The sequence below is a fragment of the Phocoena sinus genome, chromosome 13, assembly GCF_008692025.1.
Source record: "Phocoena sinus isolate mPhoSin1 chromosome 13, mPhoSin1.pri, whole genome shotgun sequence".
In the NCBI taxonomy this organism is placed as follows: domain Eukaryota; kingdom Metazoa; phylum Chordata; class Mammalia; order Artiodactyla; family Phocoenidae; genus Phocoena; species Phocoena sinus.
Window position 1 is genome coordinate 42319666 of NC_045775.1, and position 14086 is coordinate 42333751.

General features: G+C 38.7%; 1 protein-coding gene across 15 annotated transcripts in view; it reads right to left on the reverse strand.

The window, feature by feature from the left end:
• Nucleotides 1-14086, reverse strand: part of NRXN1 (neurexin 1) — a 1148195-nt gene that overhangs the window by 953319 nt on the left and 180790 nt on the right. The gene's annotated exons all lie outside the window — the stretch shown is intronic.

Genomic DNA, 14086 nt, shown 5'->3' on the forward strand with positions numbered 1-14086 from the left:
AAACAAAGTCTCTTATGTGTGGACACACCTAAGTTTTATTGATCAAAATTGGTTTACATTAAACAACAAACACTATTATACGCAAAGAATCTTTCATTTTGACTGCATAATATCAAATAACTAACCTAGCTGAATTTTCCGTGGTTTTTTTAGCCCCCGATAGCCTCCACTGACAGGGGTCATTTGGGTCTTTTTCTCTGTTTCTTTCTGGGCACCTCATCTGTGAGCAGACAGGTTACCTGTCACCAGCAGAACTGCTCACCAATCAACCTCTCACTGTCATCATCCTCCACTTGGCCCTGCCATATTTATCCCCTTCCAATGGTTTTCTATTACTATTCACAGTCTGATTTAGAACACAGATACATGTTACTATATCTGGGAACAGTGAGGGGCTGAAGGAGATACACTCAAACAATTAATGGAGGGTGACAACAATTTGGAAGTATGTCCAACTCTCAGGCAATTTCTTAACTCATCTTTCTAGAACATAGGACAACTCTAAAGAAATCACATGTTGTACAACGTTTAAGAATCTTTGAATTTGACTCCATAAGTAAACTGTAGAATGCTCAATAGGCTAGCACCAAAAACACAGGTATTTCAGTTAAAATGGCATAACAGAGAAAGGTAGCATGGCACCAGAGTGTCACCATTAAGACAATCTACTATAGTGTCTAAATATTTATTTGTTCTACCCCTGGAAACTAACCTGATGCTAACTTGTGTATCTTGGTCAAATTATCTGTGAAAAGTTAATTGGTAACCAACTACTAATTAGAAAAATAATTTATGGGGCTTCCCTGGTGGCGCAGTGGTTGAGAGTCCGCCTGCCGATGCAGGGGACACGGGTTCGTGCCCCGGTCCAGGAAGATCCCACATGCCGCAGAGCGGCTAGGCCCGTGAGCTATGGCCGCTGAGCCTGTGTGTCCAGAGCCTGTGCTCCGCAACGGGAGAGGCCACAAGAGTGAGAGGCCCGCGTACCAAAAGAAAAAAAAAAAAAAATTATGAAGATGACCCCCAAAACAGTCAATCTCTAAAATGTTCAAGGAATAACTTCCATGGAACCCCTTCAAGTATCATGTTGCTTTTATGATGAAAGACTCATTTTTCATTACAAACTTTCACCTCAGTAACTATCACTTTGCTACTGCTGTTAGCAATGTAGGTCTTTGGAAGCTGTGATTGTTCAGTTCTTAGGATTATACAGATTATTTCCCTTATAAGAACTTTATGCTCATCCTAGTCCGTTTGGCATTTATTAAGAGATATCAAATCATTTACACAAGTCTGGAAGCGGTAAAGGTGAAGTCTATGTGTATAGCACTCATTATCTCTATAGAAAAGGAAACACATCAGGGACCCAGAAGGCTGGGAGCTCTGTGGACAGTACCAATTAGTTCAGATGTAAGATGCATGCTGGGGCCCTGGACCCAGGGTCAGGAAACCAAGCTCCTGTCTCCCTGGAAGGTGTATCAGCATGACGCTTCTTCAAAAAACCATTAACTCCTTTAATTAAAACATGTTTCCCTCAATTGAGGCCTATCAAAATGTTTAAAATATCATATAAATTGAAACCTTAATATAAGACACAATATTTTTCAATGTAGTAAATTCCTGCTCCTGTATTTAAGTCTTGTTTTCCCATCTCACAGAAGAAAACAACTGGATCACAAAATATAAGAAAATAATTGAAAAAAGTTGTTTCAGTTTTGAACTAAAGATGGAGGGACTTCCCTCCTTCATGAGGACTTTAGACTTTTCCCCTATTAGCTGAATATGCACCCTTTGTCGTAGAACTGCCCCACTTGCCTTTTAATTTCATTTCATTGATCATGGGTGGAGCCCATGCAGTGGTATTTCTCACTGAAAACTGAAACTACCTGTTCTCTACCCAGTTTACCGCTTACATTAACCTGTCGTTACTATTCCATTATCCTCATTAGCATAACTTAACTATTCTAGGAAACTCATGCCCCAGCAAATAACTTGGTTGTGAAACACAGGAAATTCCCAAAAGACTCATCCAGACTTTGAAACGAAGTATTAATGAACAGCTAATGCCCTAAGACTCTTCCGAGCCCCTTCACTCAAAATCCTGCCTGTGCTATTTCTACCAAGACTAAACTGTTACGTCATGATCTTTACCCACTTTCAGTCAAATCCCTAGATTGAAAGAACCACCTTAAACCAAACTTCCAATTCTCAGTTTATTCTGACCTTGTCTTTACTCCTCTGAGATCCTGCCAATAGCCCGGTCTAGGTGGTCTCTCTTACCTCGGTAATCGATGTATATTCAACTTTGTCTTATAAACGGCTTGCGTTGGTGGTATTTGGGAGCAGGCATTTGACATCAACCATTTCTTATACAAAAAAGAAGAGTGTACAGATAAATGGGGAAAGACTGTTGTACTAAAAGGTAGAAATCGTATTATTAGAATTCCTCTTGAAGATAATTTAAACTTTGATTTTAATTCCTCCATATTCTCCTGGTTCCCAGAAGAGCTGATATGTCACTCTTCATATGAGAAAAGTGGTGAACAGACTGCCCTGGGTCAGAGGAAGAATCATGGGATGGGGAATGATAAGAGAGCTACCTAGTAAACATATTCATTGCATAGCATGGTTTAGTCATCCTTGACTAATCCCTGAATTGAAACAATTGCCTTTGAAAAGAACGAGAGTCCTGTAGTTTGGATGCATCCAGGGAATCATTTTAGATAACATCCTTATCCCTAGAGGGACTAAGCCATAAAACCATTATAACACTAACTACCATTTACTGAATACTTACTAGTTTTGAGTGCTTACTATGAGCCAGGCAATCTAAAAGATATTATCACTCTTAATCTTCACATTAGTTTCATCTAGTAGATGTTATAATTATAATTTTCCGAAGGAGAAAGTGATTCAGATAGATTAAGGAATCCTCCTTGACCACCCAGTCAAAAATTCCTCCATCCCAGTCACCCTCTATTGAAACATGATGGTTTACCTTCTTCATGGCACTTTTCACCATCTTAAATTATCTTGCTCATCTGATTACTTGTTAACTATCTGTCCCCCATCACAAATTTAAACTTCAGGAGATTAGGGACCTTGCCACCTAGTTACCTCTATATAAATATTATTACCAAGAATGGCCCCTAGGAAATAGTAGATGCTTAATAAATATTAAATGAATGCAGTAGCAGATTACAAAAAGATGATGACTGAAACGTGTTTGAAAAAATCCCTTAAGTAATTCTGATATGCACACCCCTCTCCCTTTCATGGGCATGTCTCTGGTATAAATATCTACTCTGACAGCAACTGAAAGGAAAAGAAAGGCTTTTTGTATTTTAGAGGAAAGAAGTGGAAAATTCATGTGAACGCTCACTTTGATTGACTGACAAAACTGATGATTCTTTTGCAACAGAACAGCCCATGAATTTGTTAGCTTACCATCAACTGCCAATAGCATATTTCAATATTGCTGACGGGTTTTTAGAGATTACTGGTTCAGTGTTGTTTTTCACAGTAAAATTTCTTTTCTAGCATCGAATAGTGGGTGACTAGCTGTGAGGGGTAGGAGATAGGAGTAAAGGAGATCTGTAGAGATGACTTAAATAAAAATTTCCATTGATTTGGTTGGCAATTCCACGCATTTTTTCAGAACCACAGGTGATCTCTATATACAACCACCAGGTTGTTTTTTGTATGTTTTGTATTTTTCAAGTATCAGTAAAACATACAGGGTCTTACTGAATTCTCAGCAACTGAACCTGTCACAGATGTGTCCTGAATTGGAATTCTCAAAATGTCAGGCGTGAGGCCTGTGAAAAGAATGAAGGCTTCTCACTCAAACCAATTTTCTCAGTCAAATCAATCTACTGCACTAGTCAGTTAATGACTCCTGGTCTGAAGCAACAAATTCTTCTTTCTTGCTTTTAAGATGTGAATTGTGTGGTATATTTAGTTCATGCTACTACTGTATTTGTCTTAATATTCCTTAGAAATCTCTGTACCCTTTGAAAGACTCATATATATTTTCAGAAATATGCTGAGAATAGATCTTACACCCTAAAAAAATTCTAAAAAATAGCATAGGTCAACAATAAAAGTTAAAAAAAATTTTTTTCCAGCAGCCATGGTGCCACTGAATTCTTTCACATGGCTTTTACTGTGAAAGCAACATTCAAGACAAAATAACAATTTAAGATGAAAATATGGTTTCATTTATGATTCCCTTATTTTTATTAATAAATCAGGAAACTGGCATTTAGAGAGAATGTATAATCTATCAAGGTCACAGGGTAAGTAGCTGAAAGAAATTGGATTGAAAGCCAGGCCTGACTCTAGACTCAAGGCTCCAAGCCGCTGGCACTCTGCCATTTGTCCTCCCAATACTAGCATTCCCTAGTTATCCTCCAATGGGTCAGGGTTGTCACCTTGTGTGCAAATCTACAATAATGCTAATTAGTGTTTGAGAAGAGCTGGCCCATACTGCTTTGCCTTGGCTTGGTGGGCAAGTGGTTGGCTTGCTTTTCACCTACAATTTTAGACGTGGGAGAAAGTCTGAAGGAAAGGTGAGGGCTAATGAGCTTTGAAACAAAAGCCTGAAGGAAAAATCCTGTGGGGTTTCCAGTTAACATGCCAGAAAGGATTCAGGCTTGAAGACTGGAGAGCTGTATATGATTTATTTTGTTTTTAATTTCCCCATATCTGGTATGTCTCTCAGACCTGACAATGAGTAGGAGGAAACAACTAACAGAACAAATCTACCAAGGCTTGTCTTTGCAGGCAGCAAAAGGGGCAGGGGAGTCTGGGTCCCACTGCACACTCTTGGAGGGAAAGAACCCCACTGGTTAGTGCATGAGCTGGCAGCTTTGAGGACGACAAAACAATGGCACCCTGGGGCTTACACGAAGGGAGAAGAGGAGATTGTTTAAGTTGATCTAAAACTGAGGAATAGCCTTGTCTTAAAAGTAAGTTCCAGGCTTCCCTGGTGGCACAGTGGTTGAGAGTCTGCCTGCCAATGCAGGGGACACGGGTTCATGCCCCGGTCCGGGAAGATCCCACATGCCACAGAGTGGCTGGGCCCGGGAGCCATGGCCGCTGAGCTTGCACGTCCGGAGCCTGTGCTCCACAATGGGAGAGGCCACAACAGTGAGAGGCCCGTGTACCGCAAAAAAAAAAAAAGTAAGTCCCAGTTGGTTCTCTACATATAGCACTTACTGTGTCCTACCTGTCATCACTCACTGTGCTGCTCTTGATGGAAATGTCTTTCTTTCCAGTTACTTTACAAGATTTGTCAAAGAGAAACTCAAGTGAAATAAATTAAATGAGTGGAAAGATAGTTTTCAGTCTTTACCTCTGAAAACCCTTACTAATTGACTGTTATGAGCTTGCTATTATGTAACACTCATCTGTATGGTCTGAAAAACATGATTTTGTTAAGCTATAATGTGAGAATAAGTTTTTCATCAGAAAAAAAAAACAAAGGACAACTCAAATCTTTCCACCACCAGAAAACTCTGTTGAACTCTCTCTGATTTCCAGCCTCTCTGAAATGCTACTCTATGTGTATCCTGAACTACATAGCTCAGAATTAAATTTGACACTTGGCCAAAAAGGCTTTAACATTCCCTTCAACTTAACTAAACTTTTAACAGGTTTCTTCCTATCTAAAGGCTCCTTACCTCCTTTTACCAATACTTAGAGCATTTACTTTAGAAACTTGCAGTTATAAGTTATTTCTCTGCCCCCTTTTTTGTAATATTTATCTATTTATTTTGGCTGCACCAGGTCTTAGTTGTGGCATGCGGGATCTTTAGTTGCAGCATGCAGGATCCAGTTCCCCAACCAGGGATCAAACCCAGGTCCCCCCGCACTGGGAGCTCAGTGTCTTACCCACTGGACCACCAGGGAAGTCCCTTTCTCTGCCCCTTTGAGATAATTAATCTTCTAAACTCCTACCACTTTTACAACCCAGGAATGTCTTTCTCAAGGACTTGGGAGTCATCCCTTTGATATGTAATCATCAAGAAAAATAGGGTCCCACTCTGTGGGATGGGAGGAGCCTAAATTTAATGAACACCAAGACAAGGGGGCCTAGTTACATGGACCTCTCCCACCAATGTCCTCCAGTGTGTCTTTTGTTTTAGTGAAGTTGAGTTGAACTCTTTTCTCCTGTTGAAACTGTCTTGACCTCTACTGCAATAATCTTGAATAAAGTCGTCTTTATCTGTTTAACTTGTTTGGTACAATTTTTCTTTGATATACTGTCTTATAAATTTAACAATTGCTTCCTGTGTGTTAATTTTCTTGACCCAGAATGTAAGATCCTGGAACTACTTTAATTAAATGATCTGGGTTTTTCTGGAAAGTTCTTGGTTTAAATATTCCATCTCTTTCTCTATTTACAACTTCTACCTTCTCCAACAGACACACGCCCCACATTTACACTAGATATCTGAATTCTAATCTTTGAAAAAGTGCATATTTGGACTCCCTCCCTCATTTGTTCTTTTTTTTTTTTTCGGTACAGGGGCCTCTCACTGCCGTGGCCTCTCCCGTTGCGGAGCACAGGCTCCGGACACGCAGGCTCAACGGCCATGGCTCACGGGCCCAGCCGCTCCGTGGCATGAGGGATCCTCCCGGACCGGGGCACGAACCCGTGTCCCCTGCATCAGCAGGCGGACTCCCAACCACTGCGCCACCAGGGAAGCCCCCTCATTTGTTCTTAACAAGGAACTAGCATGCAGTCAGTAAGTATCAGCTTCCTTGGTGGTCACGTGATTTTCCTTCTCTTGATCTCAGAAAACAGATTATAGATGAAAAATTCATGAGAAATGTGCCCACAGTTATTATCCCTCATGACTATTTTGACTCTCCCACATTAGTCAGAGTGGGCTCAGAATCCTTCTCAACATCGCATTCCAGGCAGCTCGTTCTAGTTTATCTCATTCCATATGCAAATTGGAACCTATTTGCCTTTCTTAGACTACAAAAAGTCCTTTTAACCTAAATAATATTTGATTTTAAACTCTGTCTTTTGGCAAGGTTCATCACCTCCATGTTTAAAGGGCTGTTTATTCTTTGGTAAGTAAACTATTTCACATTCTTAAAAAAATCAATATCAAAGAACAAACTGTTTTTTTTCTTCATACATCTGAATTGTAAAAATCACTGGCAGAGGGCATCTAAAATGAAATAGACCAAAAATTCACTCAAAAACACCAGATTTTGTTTTCTTGAGACAGAAGAACTTTCCCAGTCACTGTATCTTCCTTGGAAAATAAACTTTCTGATTGTGATTGCCTGGAAAATTTCCACTGCTTTCCTTCTAAAATTAGTCATTACTATTTTTCAGGGAATGGAGCAGGGATAGGATGTTATCTTTTCTAATAGTACAGTCATCCCTTGGTATCTGTGGGGGATTAGTTCCAGGACCTTTCTGCCTTGCAGGTACCAAACTCCCTGATATAAAATAGTGTAGTACTGTCAGTCCTCCATGTTCCCAAGTTCCACACCCACAGATAACCAATCCCTGTAGTGGGGACTGTCAAGCTGCAGTGACCTCCTTTCCCTGAAAATTGCTCCCAAACACATGATGAACCCTCTTCTCAACCACATGATGGACCCACTCATTTGCCATGTTTGTATCCTGAGACCCATCTCACTCTTGTACATCAGGGTACACACTTGACACAAGATGACCAATATGATTTTCAGGGAATTTAGAACTGAGTATGTTTCTTCTTTTCTTTTTTATTGAAGTATAGTTGATTTACAACGAGTACGGCTTATTAGCTTTAAATAAAGTGAGATAATTCCTGAGCAACAAAAGATCTTGCAGAGGAAAAAGACAGATAAAACACAGAAGAGAGACCAAGAGGAGAGAAAGACAGAGAGAACAAAAACATGGCTGCTTGAGTTTTCATCTGCTTTTTACTGCTTTCTTCCAGGCCTCTGTAAGAACCCTTGAATTCTGTAAGATACGACTGTGTCCTCATAATTCACAATTTCTGCTAATGGTGGCTTAAATTATTTCCCTTAATTGAAAAGAAAAGAGACACTAAGACACTCCTAACTGTGCCTTTGTTTTTACTGTCAGTATTAACAGAAAACATTTCAACGAGTTTAAAGATCTTTCCAGCAATAGAAAACTGAAGGAGAAATTGGTAAGCTGTGTTAGTGATGGTCTGAATGGCAAGGAACCCAGGTGGAAGGGCAGATGGTTGTAGCCAGAGCGGAGAAAATGGGCCAAGTTCTTGGTACCCATGGGATATAGAGATGGAAGGTGAATGGAATGCTGGCCAGGAGAGACAACTGGCCCCACGGGACCTAACCATGCAACCGGACCTACTCTCCCATATGGTAGCCTTACAATATGACATTTGAAATGGCTTCCTGAATAGATTCCAGAATATTCTACACAAGGGAAACACTCACTCCTCCCTTTTTGTCCCCTCCAGACAAAGAAGGCAAGAGGGAAGGGATTCTAAGCAGGAATGGGAGTGGTTCTTTCAAAGTTCACTTGAACTTTGAAGAGCTTTTGATGAGCTTCTGATTCCATTTTCTTTTGTTGCTATATCACAATAGAGAATTAAAAGATAATTTTTATGATTAAAATATATGTTTGCCTATTTTCCCAGACTCCAATGGAGAGACATATTTCTGCCAGTCCTTTAATTGTCAAAAGACTTTAAGTTCTGGTTCAAGATGTTTAGCAACTTTTACTTTTTTTCTTTAATAGCTCTTTATTGGAGTATAACTGCTTCACAATACTGTGTTAGTTTCTGTTATACAACAAAGTGAATCAGCCATATGCATACATATATTCCCATATCCCCTCCCTTTTGAGCCTCCCTCCCACCCTCCCTAACACACCCCTCTACGTCATTGCAAAGCACCGAGCTCATCTCCCTGTGCCACTTACTACTTTTGAATTCTGTCTTTGCTTAAGGAGAAGGATGGTTCTATTTGCCTTTCACACAATTTCAGAGTGAGTAAAAACCTCAGAGGCTATCAAGTTTCATGTCTCATTCATTATGCATACTACCTGTGTCAGGATTTGCTTGATATTTTTATTTAAACAAACTCACTTTTTACATGTTAATAGTATTTTAAAAGAAAATCGGTATCCTTAACATAAATAAAAAACCAGTAGCGGGGCTTCCCTGGTGGCGCAGTGGTTGGGAGTCCGCCTGCCAATGCAGGGGACGCGGGTTCGTGCCCCGATCTGGGAGGATCCCACATGCCACGGAAGAGCCGGGCCCGTGAGCCATGGCCAATGAGCCTGCGCGTCCAGAGCCTGTGCTCCACAATAGGAGAGGCCACAGCAGGAGGGGCCCGCATACCGCAAAAAAAAAAAAAAAAAAAACCAGTAGCATATGTCACAAATACAAAGCATTCATTTGAGAAAATATTCAAATATTCATCTTAATACGACCCAGAATCAACTTCCATTTGCATATTATTCACTGTCTTAGCTGAGTTATTGTCCATTCCTTCTGCCATCCAACAAGAATATCATAAAAAAGCTTTGTGAAATGCTGCGCTAACAAGCAGGCATCCGTTAATCCCCAAACTCTTCTCCCAGTAAAGGAAATCCCATTGGTTTGATTTGGTTTGTTCTGGTAAACCCACCTCAATTCACTATTTGTATTCACTATTGAAAAGAGCCTAGAACCAGAAAAATGCTGTTACGCAGGCAAGAGGAGTGGCCCTTTGCAGAAAAAATATTTTTTAATAATTTATTCTCTATTGTTTTGACTACTTGCAGAAAGGAACTTTTAGACATTCTGCATGCTCCCACTTCTTCAGCCTATTACTGAACAAAACAATTTCACAGTAGGATACAAGGGAGGATTTTATAATGGGAATCTGCATGAAAGCATTGTTTATTACATGCTATCACTGCTCAGAGAGGAAGAATCCTTCACACAGGTTCTCCAGGGGCTCACTCTTTTATTATTTGCAGTGGAACCGGTGAGTTACATTTTTCTGCATCAGTGTCACGAGTTTCATTCAGGCTGTTTTAATTCGGAACTGGCAAAGTGGAATGAGGCTCATAGGAGAGATGGTGTTAAAAGTTATATGTGAGTTAATGGTTTGTAGCTCCTTTATTCATGTCTTAGCTTCTTTCAAGAAACAGGACTGGAGAAGAATAGAGCTGGAATCCACATCAGACATTCACATGATTAGGACTTTGAGCTTAAGAAGAAACCTCTTTTACACCTATGATAAACTCAGATATTTCCCTGCAATTAAGCATATCCCTTACTGGATAAATTGCTCAAAGAGGTTCTCTATACAAATTGTTATCAATAAACACAGGCACCCTAATCTGTTTTTGTCACTGTTATTTTCTTTAATATGTAAGTCAATTATAGCAAGCTTTAAATAGGGCAGCATAGTGAGAAAATCTTCTCATAACTGAAAAGAGTACAGGAACTTCCTGCCAACATAAACTGTTAATTTTGTAACACACATTTTATGGGCTTTTTCTAATTTCTGTTTTATTCAGAATGTAAGTTTTCCCAAAATAATGTTTTTAATGAAATTTTCCCATTGACTACAATTTTCTTTCTTTAAATGATGACTACATTTTGAGTATGAAACGTCTGCAAAATTCTTGTTGGTAAAAGACAAGCTTGAAATCACTTCCATTTTCAGGAAATTGTGTGATCAGCATGGCAGATATAGCAATAGATACTTTCCTTTTTTATTTTAATTGTAATAGTTAATATTTATTGCCATTTAATATATATCAGGCACTGTTTTAGGGTCTTTATTTAATGAATGTTGATCTTTAACACTGAATGATCTCAACCCCAAATAATTAAAATTGTAAGTTTAGTGTTTTGCCGTTATAAGACCTGTCAACCAGTGTGTCATTGGGATACCTCCCTTTCTTTTAAACCTAGAGACTCGGGAGCTTATTACTTAAATAGCTATAAAATTTATTACTTCATCTCCTATTTCAATATTGTCATTTAATAAAGCATTATATTAGACTTCAGAAAGGAAAAAGAAAATGGACAGGCAAGAAAACACACACACGCACGTGCTTTTTTTTTCCTATCATAAGTTAAAATTATATTTCACTTAACTGACTAAAAATACAGACTGTAACCTCTCTTCTACATTAACGCATCTTCCTATAAGATCTGTTCCAGTATCTAAGTATATCCAAATGCTAAAATCAACAGAAAAGTGCACGGGAAGAAACATAATAATAAAATTGAATGGAAACCTACCATCAGAAACAGAGTATATTCATCTTGTTTGCACTACACTAGAGTACATTCAATAGAGAAAATTCTGAACAGGAATAGCCTAACTTTAAGCCATACAGGCTTACATATTTCAAGCCACACTTTATTTGAGAAAATAGGCTGGTGATTTCTAAGATGTCTCACTGAAAACTTATTATAGTTCGAGGAAAATGAGACTTGGTGCCTTGGCAGAATAGCCAAAGGCCTTTTGCTTTGCTGACTACTGTTCAAATCTTACTTGACCCAACTTGACAGTCATTCTTCCTGACAACTTTAAGCGACTTCTGCATGTGGTGTGATACCTGCAGTTTTCTTCCACTTGGGATTCTGCTCTACAGCTAATGCAGACAGCACAGGGAGTTGAAAATATAATATTTTTAGAACTATAAAAGTATTTTTATTTGGCTTTCCAACTTTTATGTGATGTGAATGAAGTACAGGAGTGGAAGAAAGCGATGGACCAGGATAGTTTTTTCAAATTTGGCAAGCACCCCAAAGCTATTTAAAAGACAGATTTAAAAAAATAAATAAATAAAAATAAATAATTAAAAAACAAAACAAAAGACAGATTAGAGGGTCCTCCCTCCAGAGACCTGAATTCAATGTGCCTGGGGTTTGGGCCAGGAAACCTGTGTTTTGAAAAAGATCCTCAAGTTCAAGTACCCTCTTTGAACACACTGAAGTAGGGATTAGGAGATTACCAGAAAACCAATAGTGTTTGATTGGGAAGAAAAGTGTGTGTGTAGAAGATATTCCTACTTAGATATTCTTACTCCACAATTCTGTACCTTTCTACTATTCCATAGTATGTGCATTTTCTACTTTAAGCATCATTTCAGCAGAAGAAAGGAAGACTGGGTATTTACTTGAGCTGCATAAAGAATGCTGCAGATAAATGTTCACAAGGATTTGTTATTTAATGTTTTCTTATTTTTATGTCCTAATGATACCTACAGTCCCCTTCTCACTTGCTCTGCATGTAAGCTCTATGATTTCATGCAGTGCCTGAATGGAAAACAAGCAACATCACGCACAATGAGCAACAGAGCAGGAGTAGTCATTTCTTTCAACCTTGTAGGAAGCCATAGTCTCTAAGAATGCATTTCATTAGGGACCATGTAATTATGCAGAGGACAGTTGGTGGTCCTCAGTTTTCCCTGAGGACAGAGTGAGAGATAATAAGCTTCAACCATACAGGTGACATTTAGATTACTGGGAAGCAACCTGCAGAAGTACTGGGAAGAACAGTCTGATAACAAGTGCTTTTAGATTCAACCGTGGAAGAGGGCTTTGCAGAAATGATCACCTTAAAAAACAGAGCTTCTCACCTGACTAGGACTATTCATACACACCTCTCCTAGCTAGAAGGCAAGAGACAGACTAAGGAACTGACTTAGGCTATTTACAGCCCTGTAAATTCATGGGTAACACTTTTAAAACAATTTCAGAAAACACACTTCTCTTTCAACCTGCAGAGGTTTTACTTGTTTTTCTTATTGAGTGTATTCTATCAGAGCAACTCCAACAGAAAAACTTTTCCAAGAGAAAAGCTGAGATAAAGAATAATATATTCAGTGAAAAGAAAAAAAAAGATTTGTTCTAGGTTTTTAATTCAGAACAAATTTAGTATCAATATATTACCAACACTTCCCCCTCCAATTTTGTATCAAGTCAAATATGTATGAAGAGAGGTATTTAATTTTAATTGTATAGAAATATGTTATCTTAGGCAAGTGTCATAACCAGAAGAATATTAGTGATGTTTAAGTTAACTACTTTTGTGTTTTAATTCATTTAATTTTTCTCTGATGGTGTCAGTATTCTCTGATCTTTCAGAACAGTGATTTCCACTGTTTCCATATAACTTCCATACTATATTCCATTCCCTTATAGGAATTCCTATGGGCATGACTGATTTAGATATTCAATAGATTTTGATTCATGAATAATTATCAGACAACTAGCTGTGGCCCAACCCATTCTCACAGTAATTGCCACATTCAGTGTACCAGACACCACAGGGGATAATGCCCTTTCACATTCCTATCATAGGCCCAATCTTCTAAAATTACTTGTAGATCAACCTGGCAAAACTCATGCGCAACTCTAGATGCGAACACGGACTTTTTAAGTACTACCTTCTTTTTTAGTTCCATATGCACTGAATGGTATGGATAATATTTTAATTAGCTAGGTGTTTTGTTGAGGGATTACTTATAGATTCACTTCAGGGTAAAAGTTGAGCCTGTGTGCCCTCTGAGTTAATTTTAAGAAAGGGAAGGAAAGGGAATTTGACATTGCCAGAATAAATTCAGGAGGGAGGAAGGAACTTGGCTGAGGGGGAAAAGTCAGTGAAAAAGCCCTTGGCAGTTACATGGCTGAGAAAGAACTTTGGTGAATAGATAAATCTAGCAGTATTTTTTATGAGTCAATTTGGGGTGTGAAAAATGGCCTTCCTTTCCCATTCTAAAGGATGATGGCTGATGAACTCTATGTGGCTCACTGATGCTTTTGTTGAAGTAGATTCTGTTTGGAGGGCTTAAAGAGAAAAATGAAGAGACAGTTAACATGGAGGTTTTGGAAGTATGTGCTCAGAGACTAACATCTTTGTAAAAAAGATACATGAAGACATCAATTTATCTGGGGAGTGATTCATCATTCCCCATGAGTCTACAATTCTTCAAGATCTAGGTCAAGGTCTATTTTCTCTAGGAAGCCACTTCTGATTATCCCCTCTTCAGTGATCTTCCTCCCTTTTGAACTCATACAATTCTTACCTCTGTGGCTTTTAATTTAGAGTATAATGCTATTGTCTCATAAAA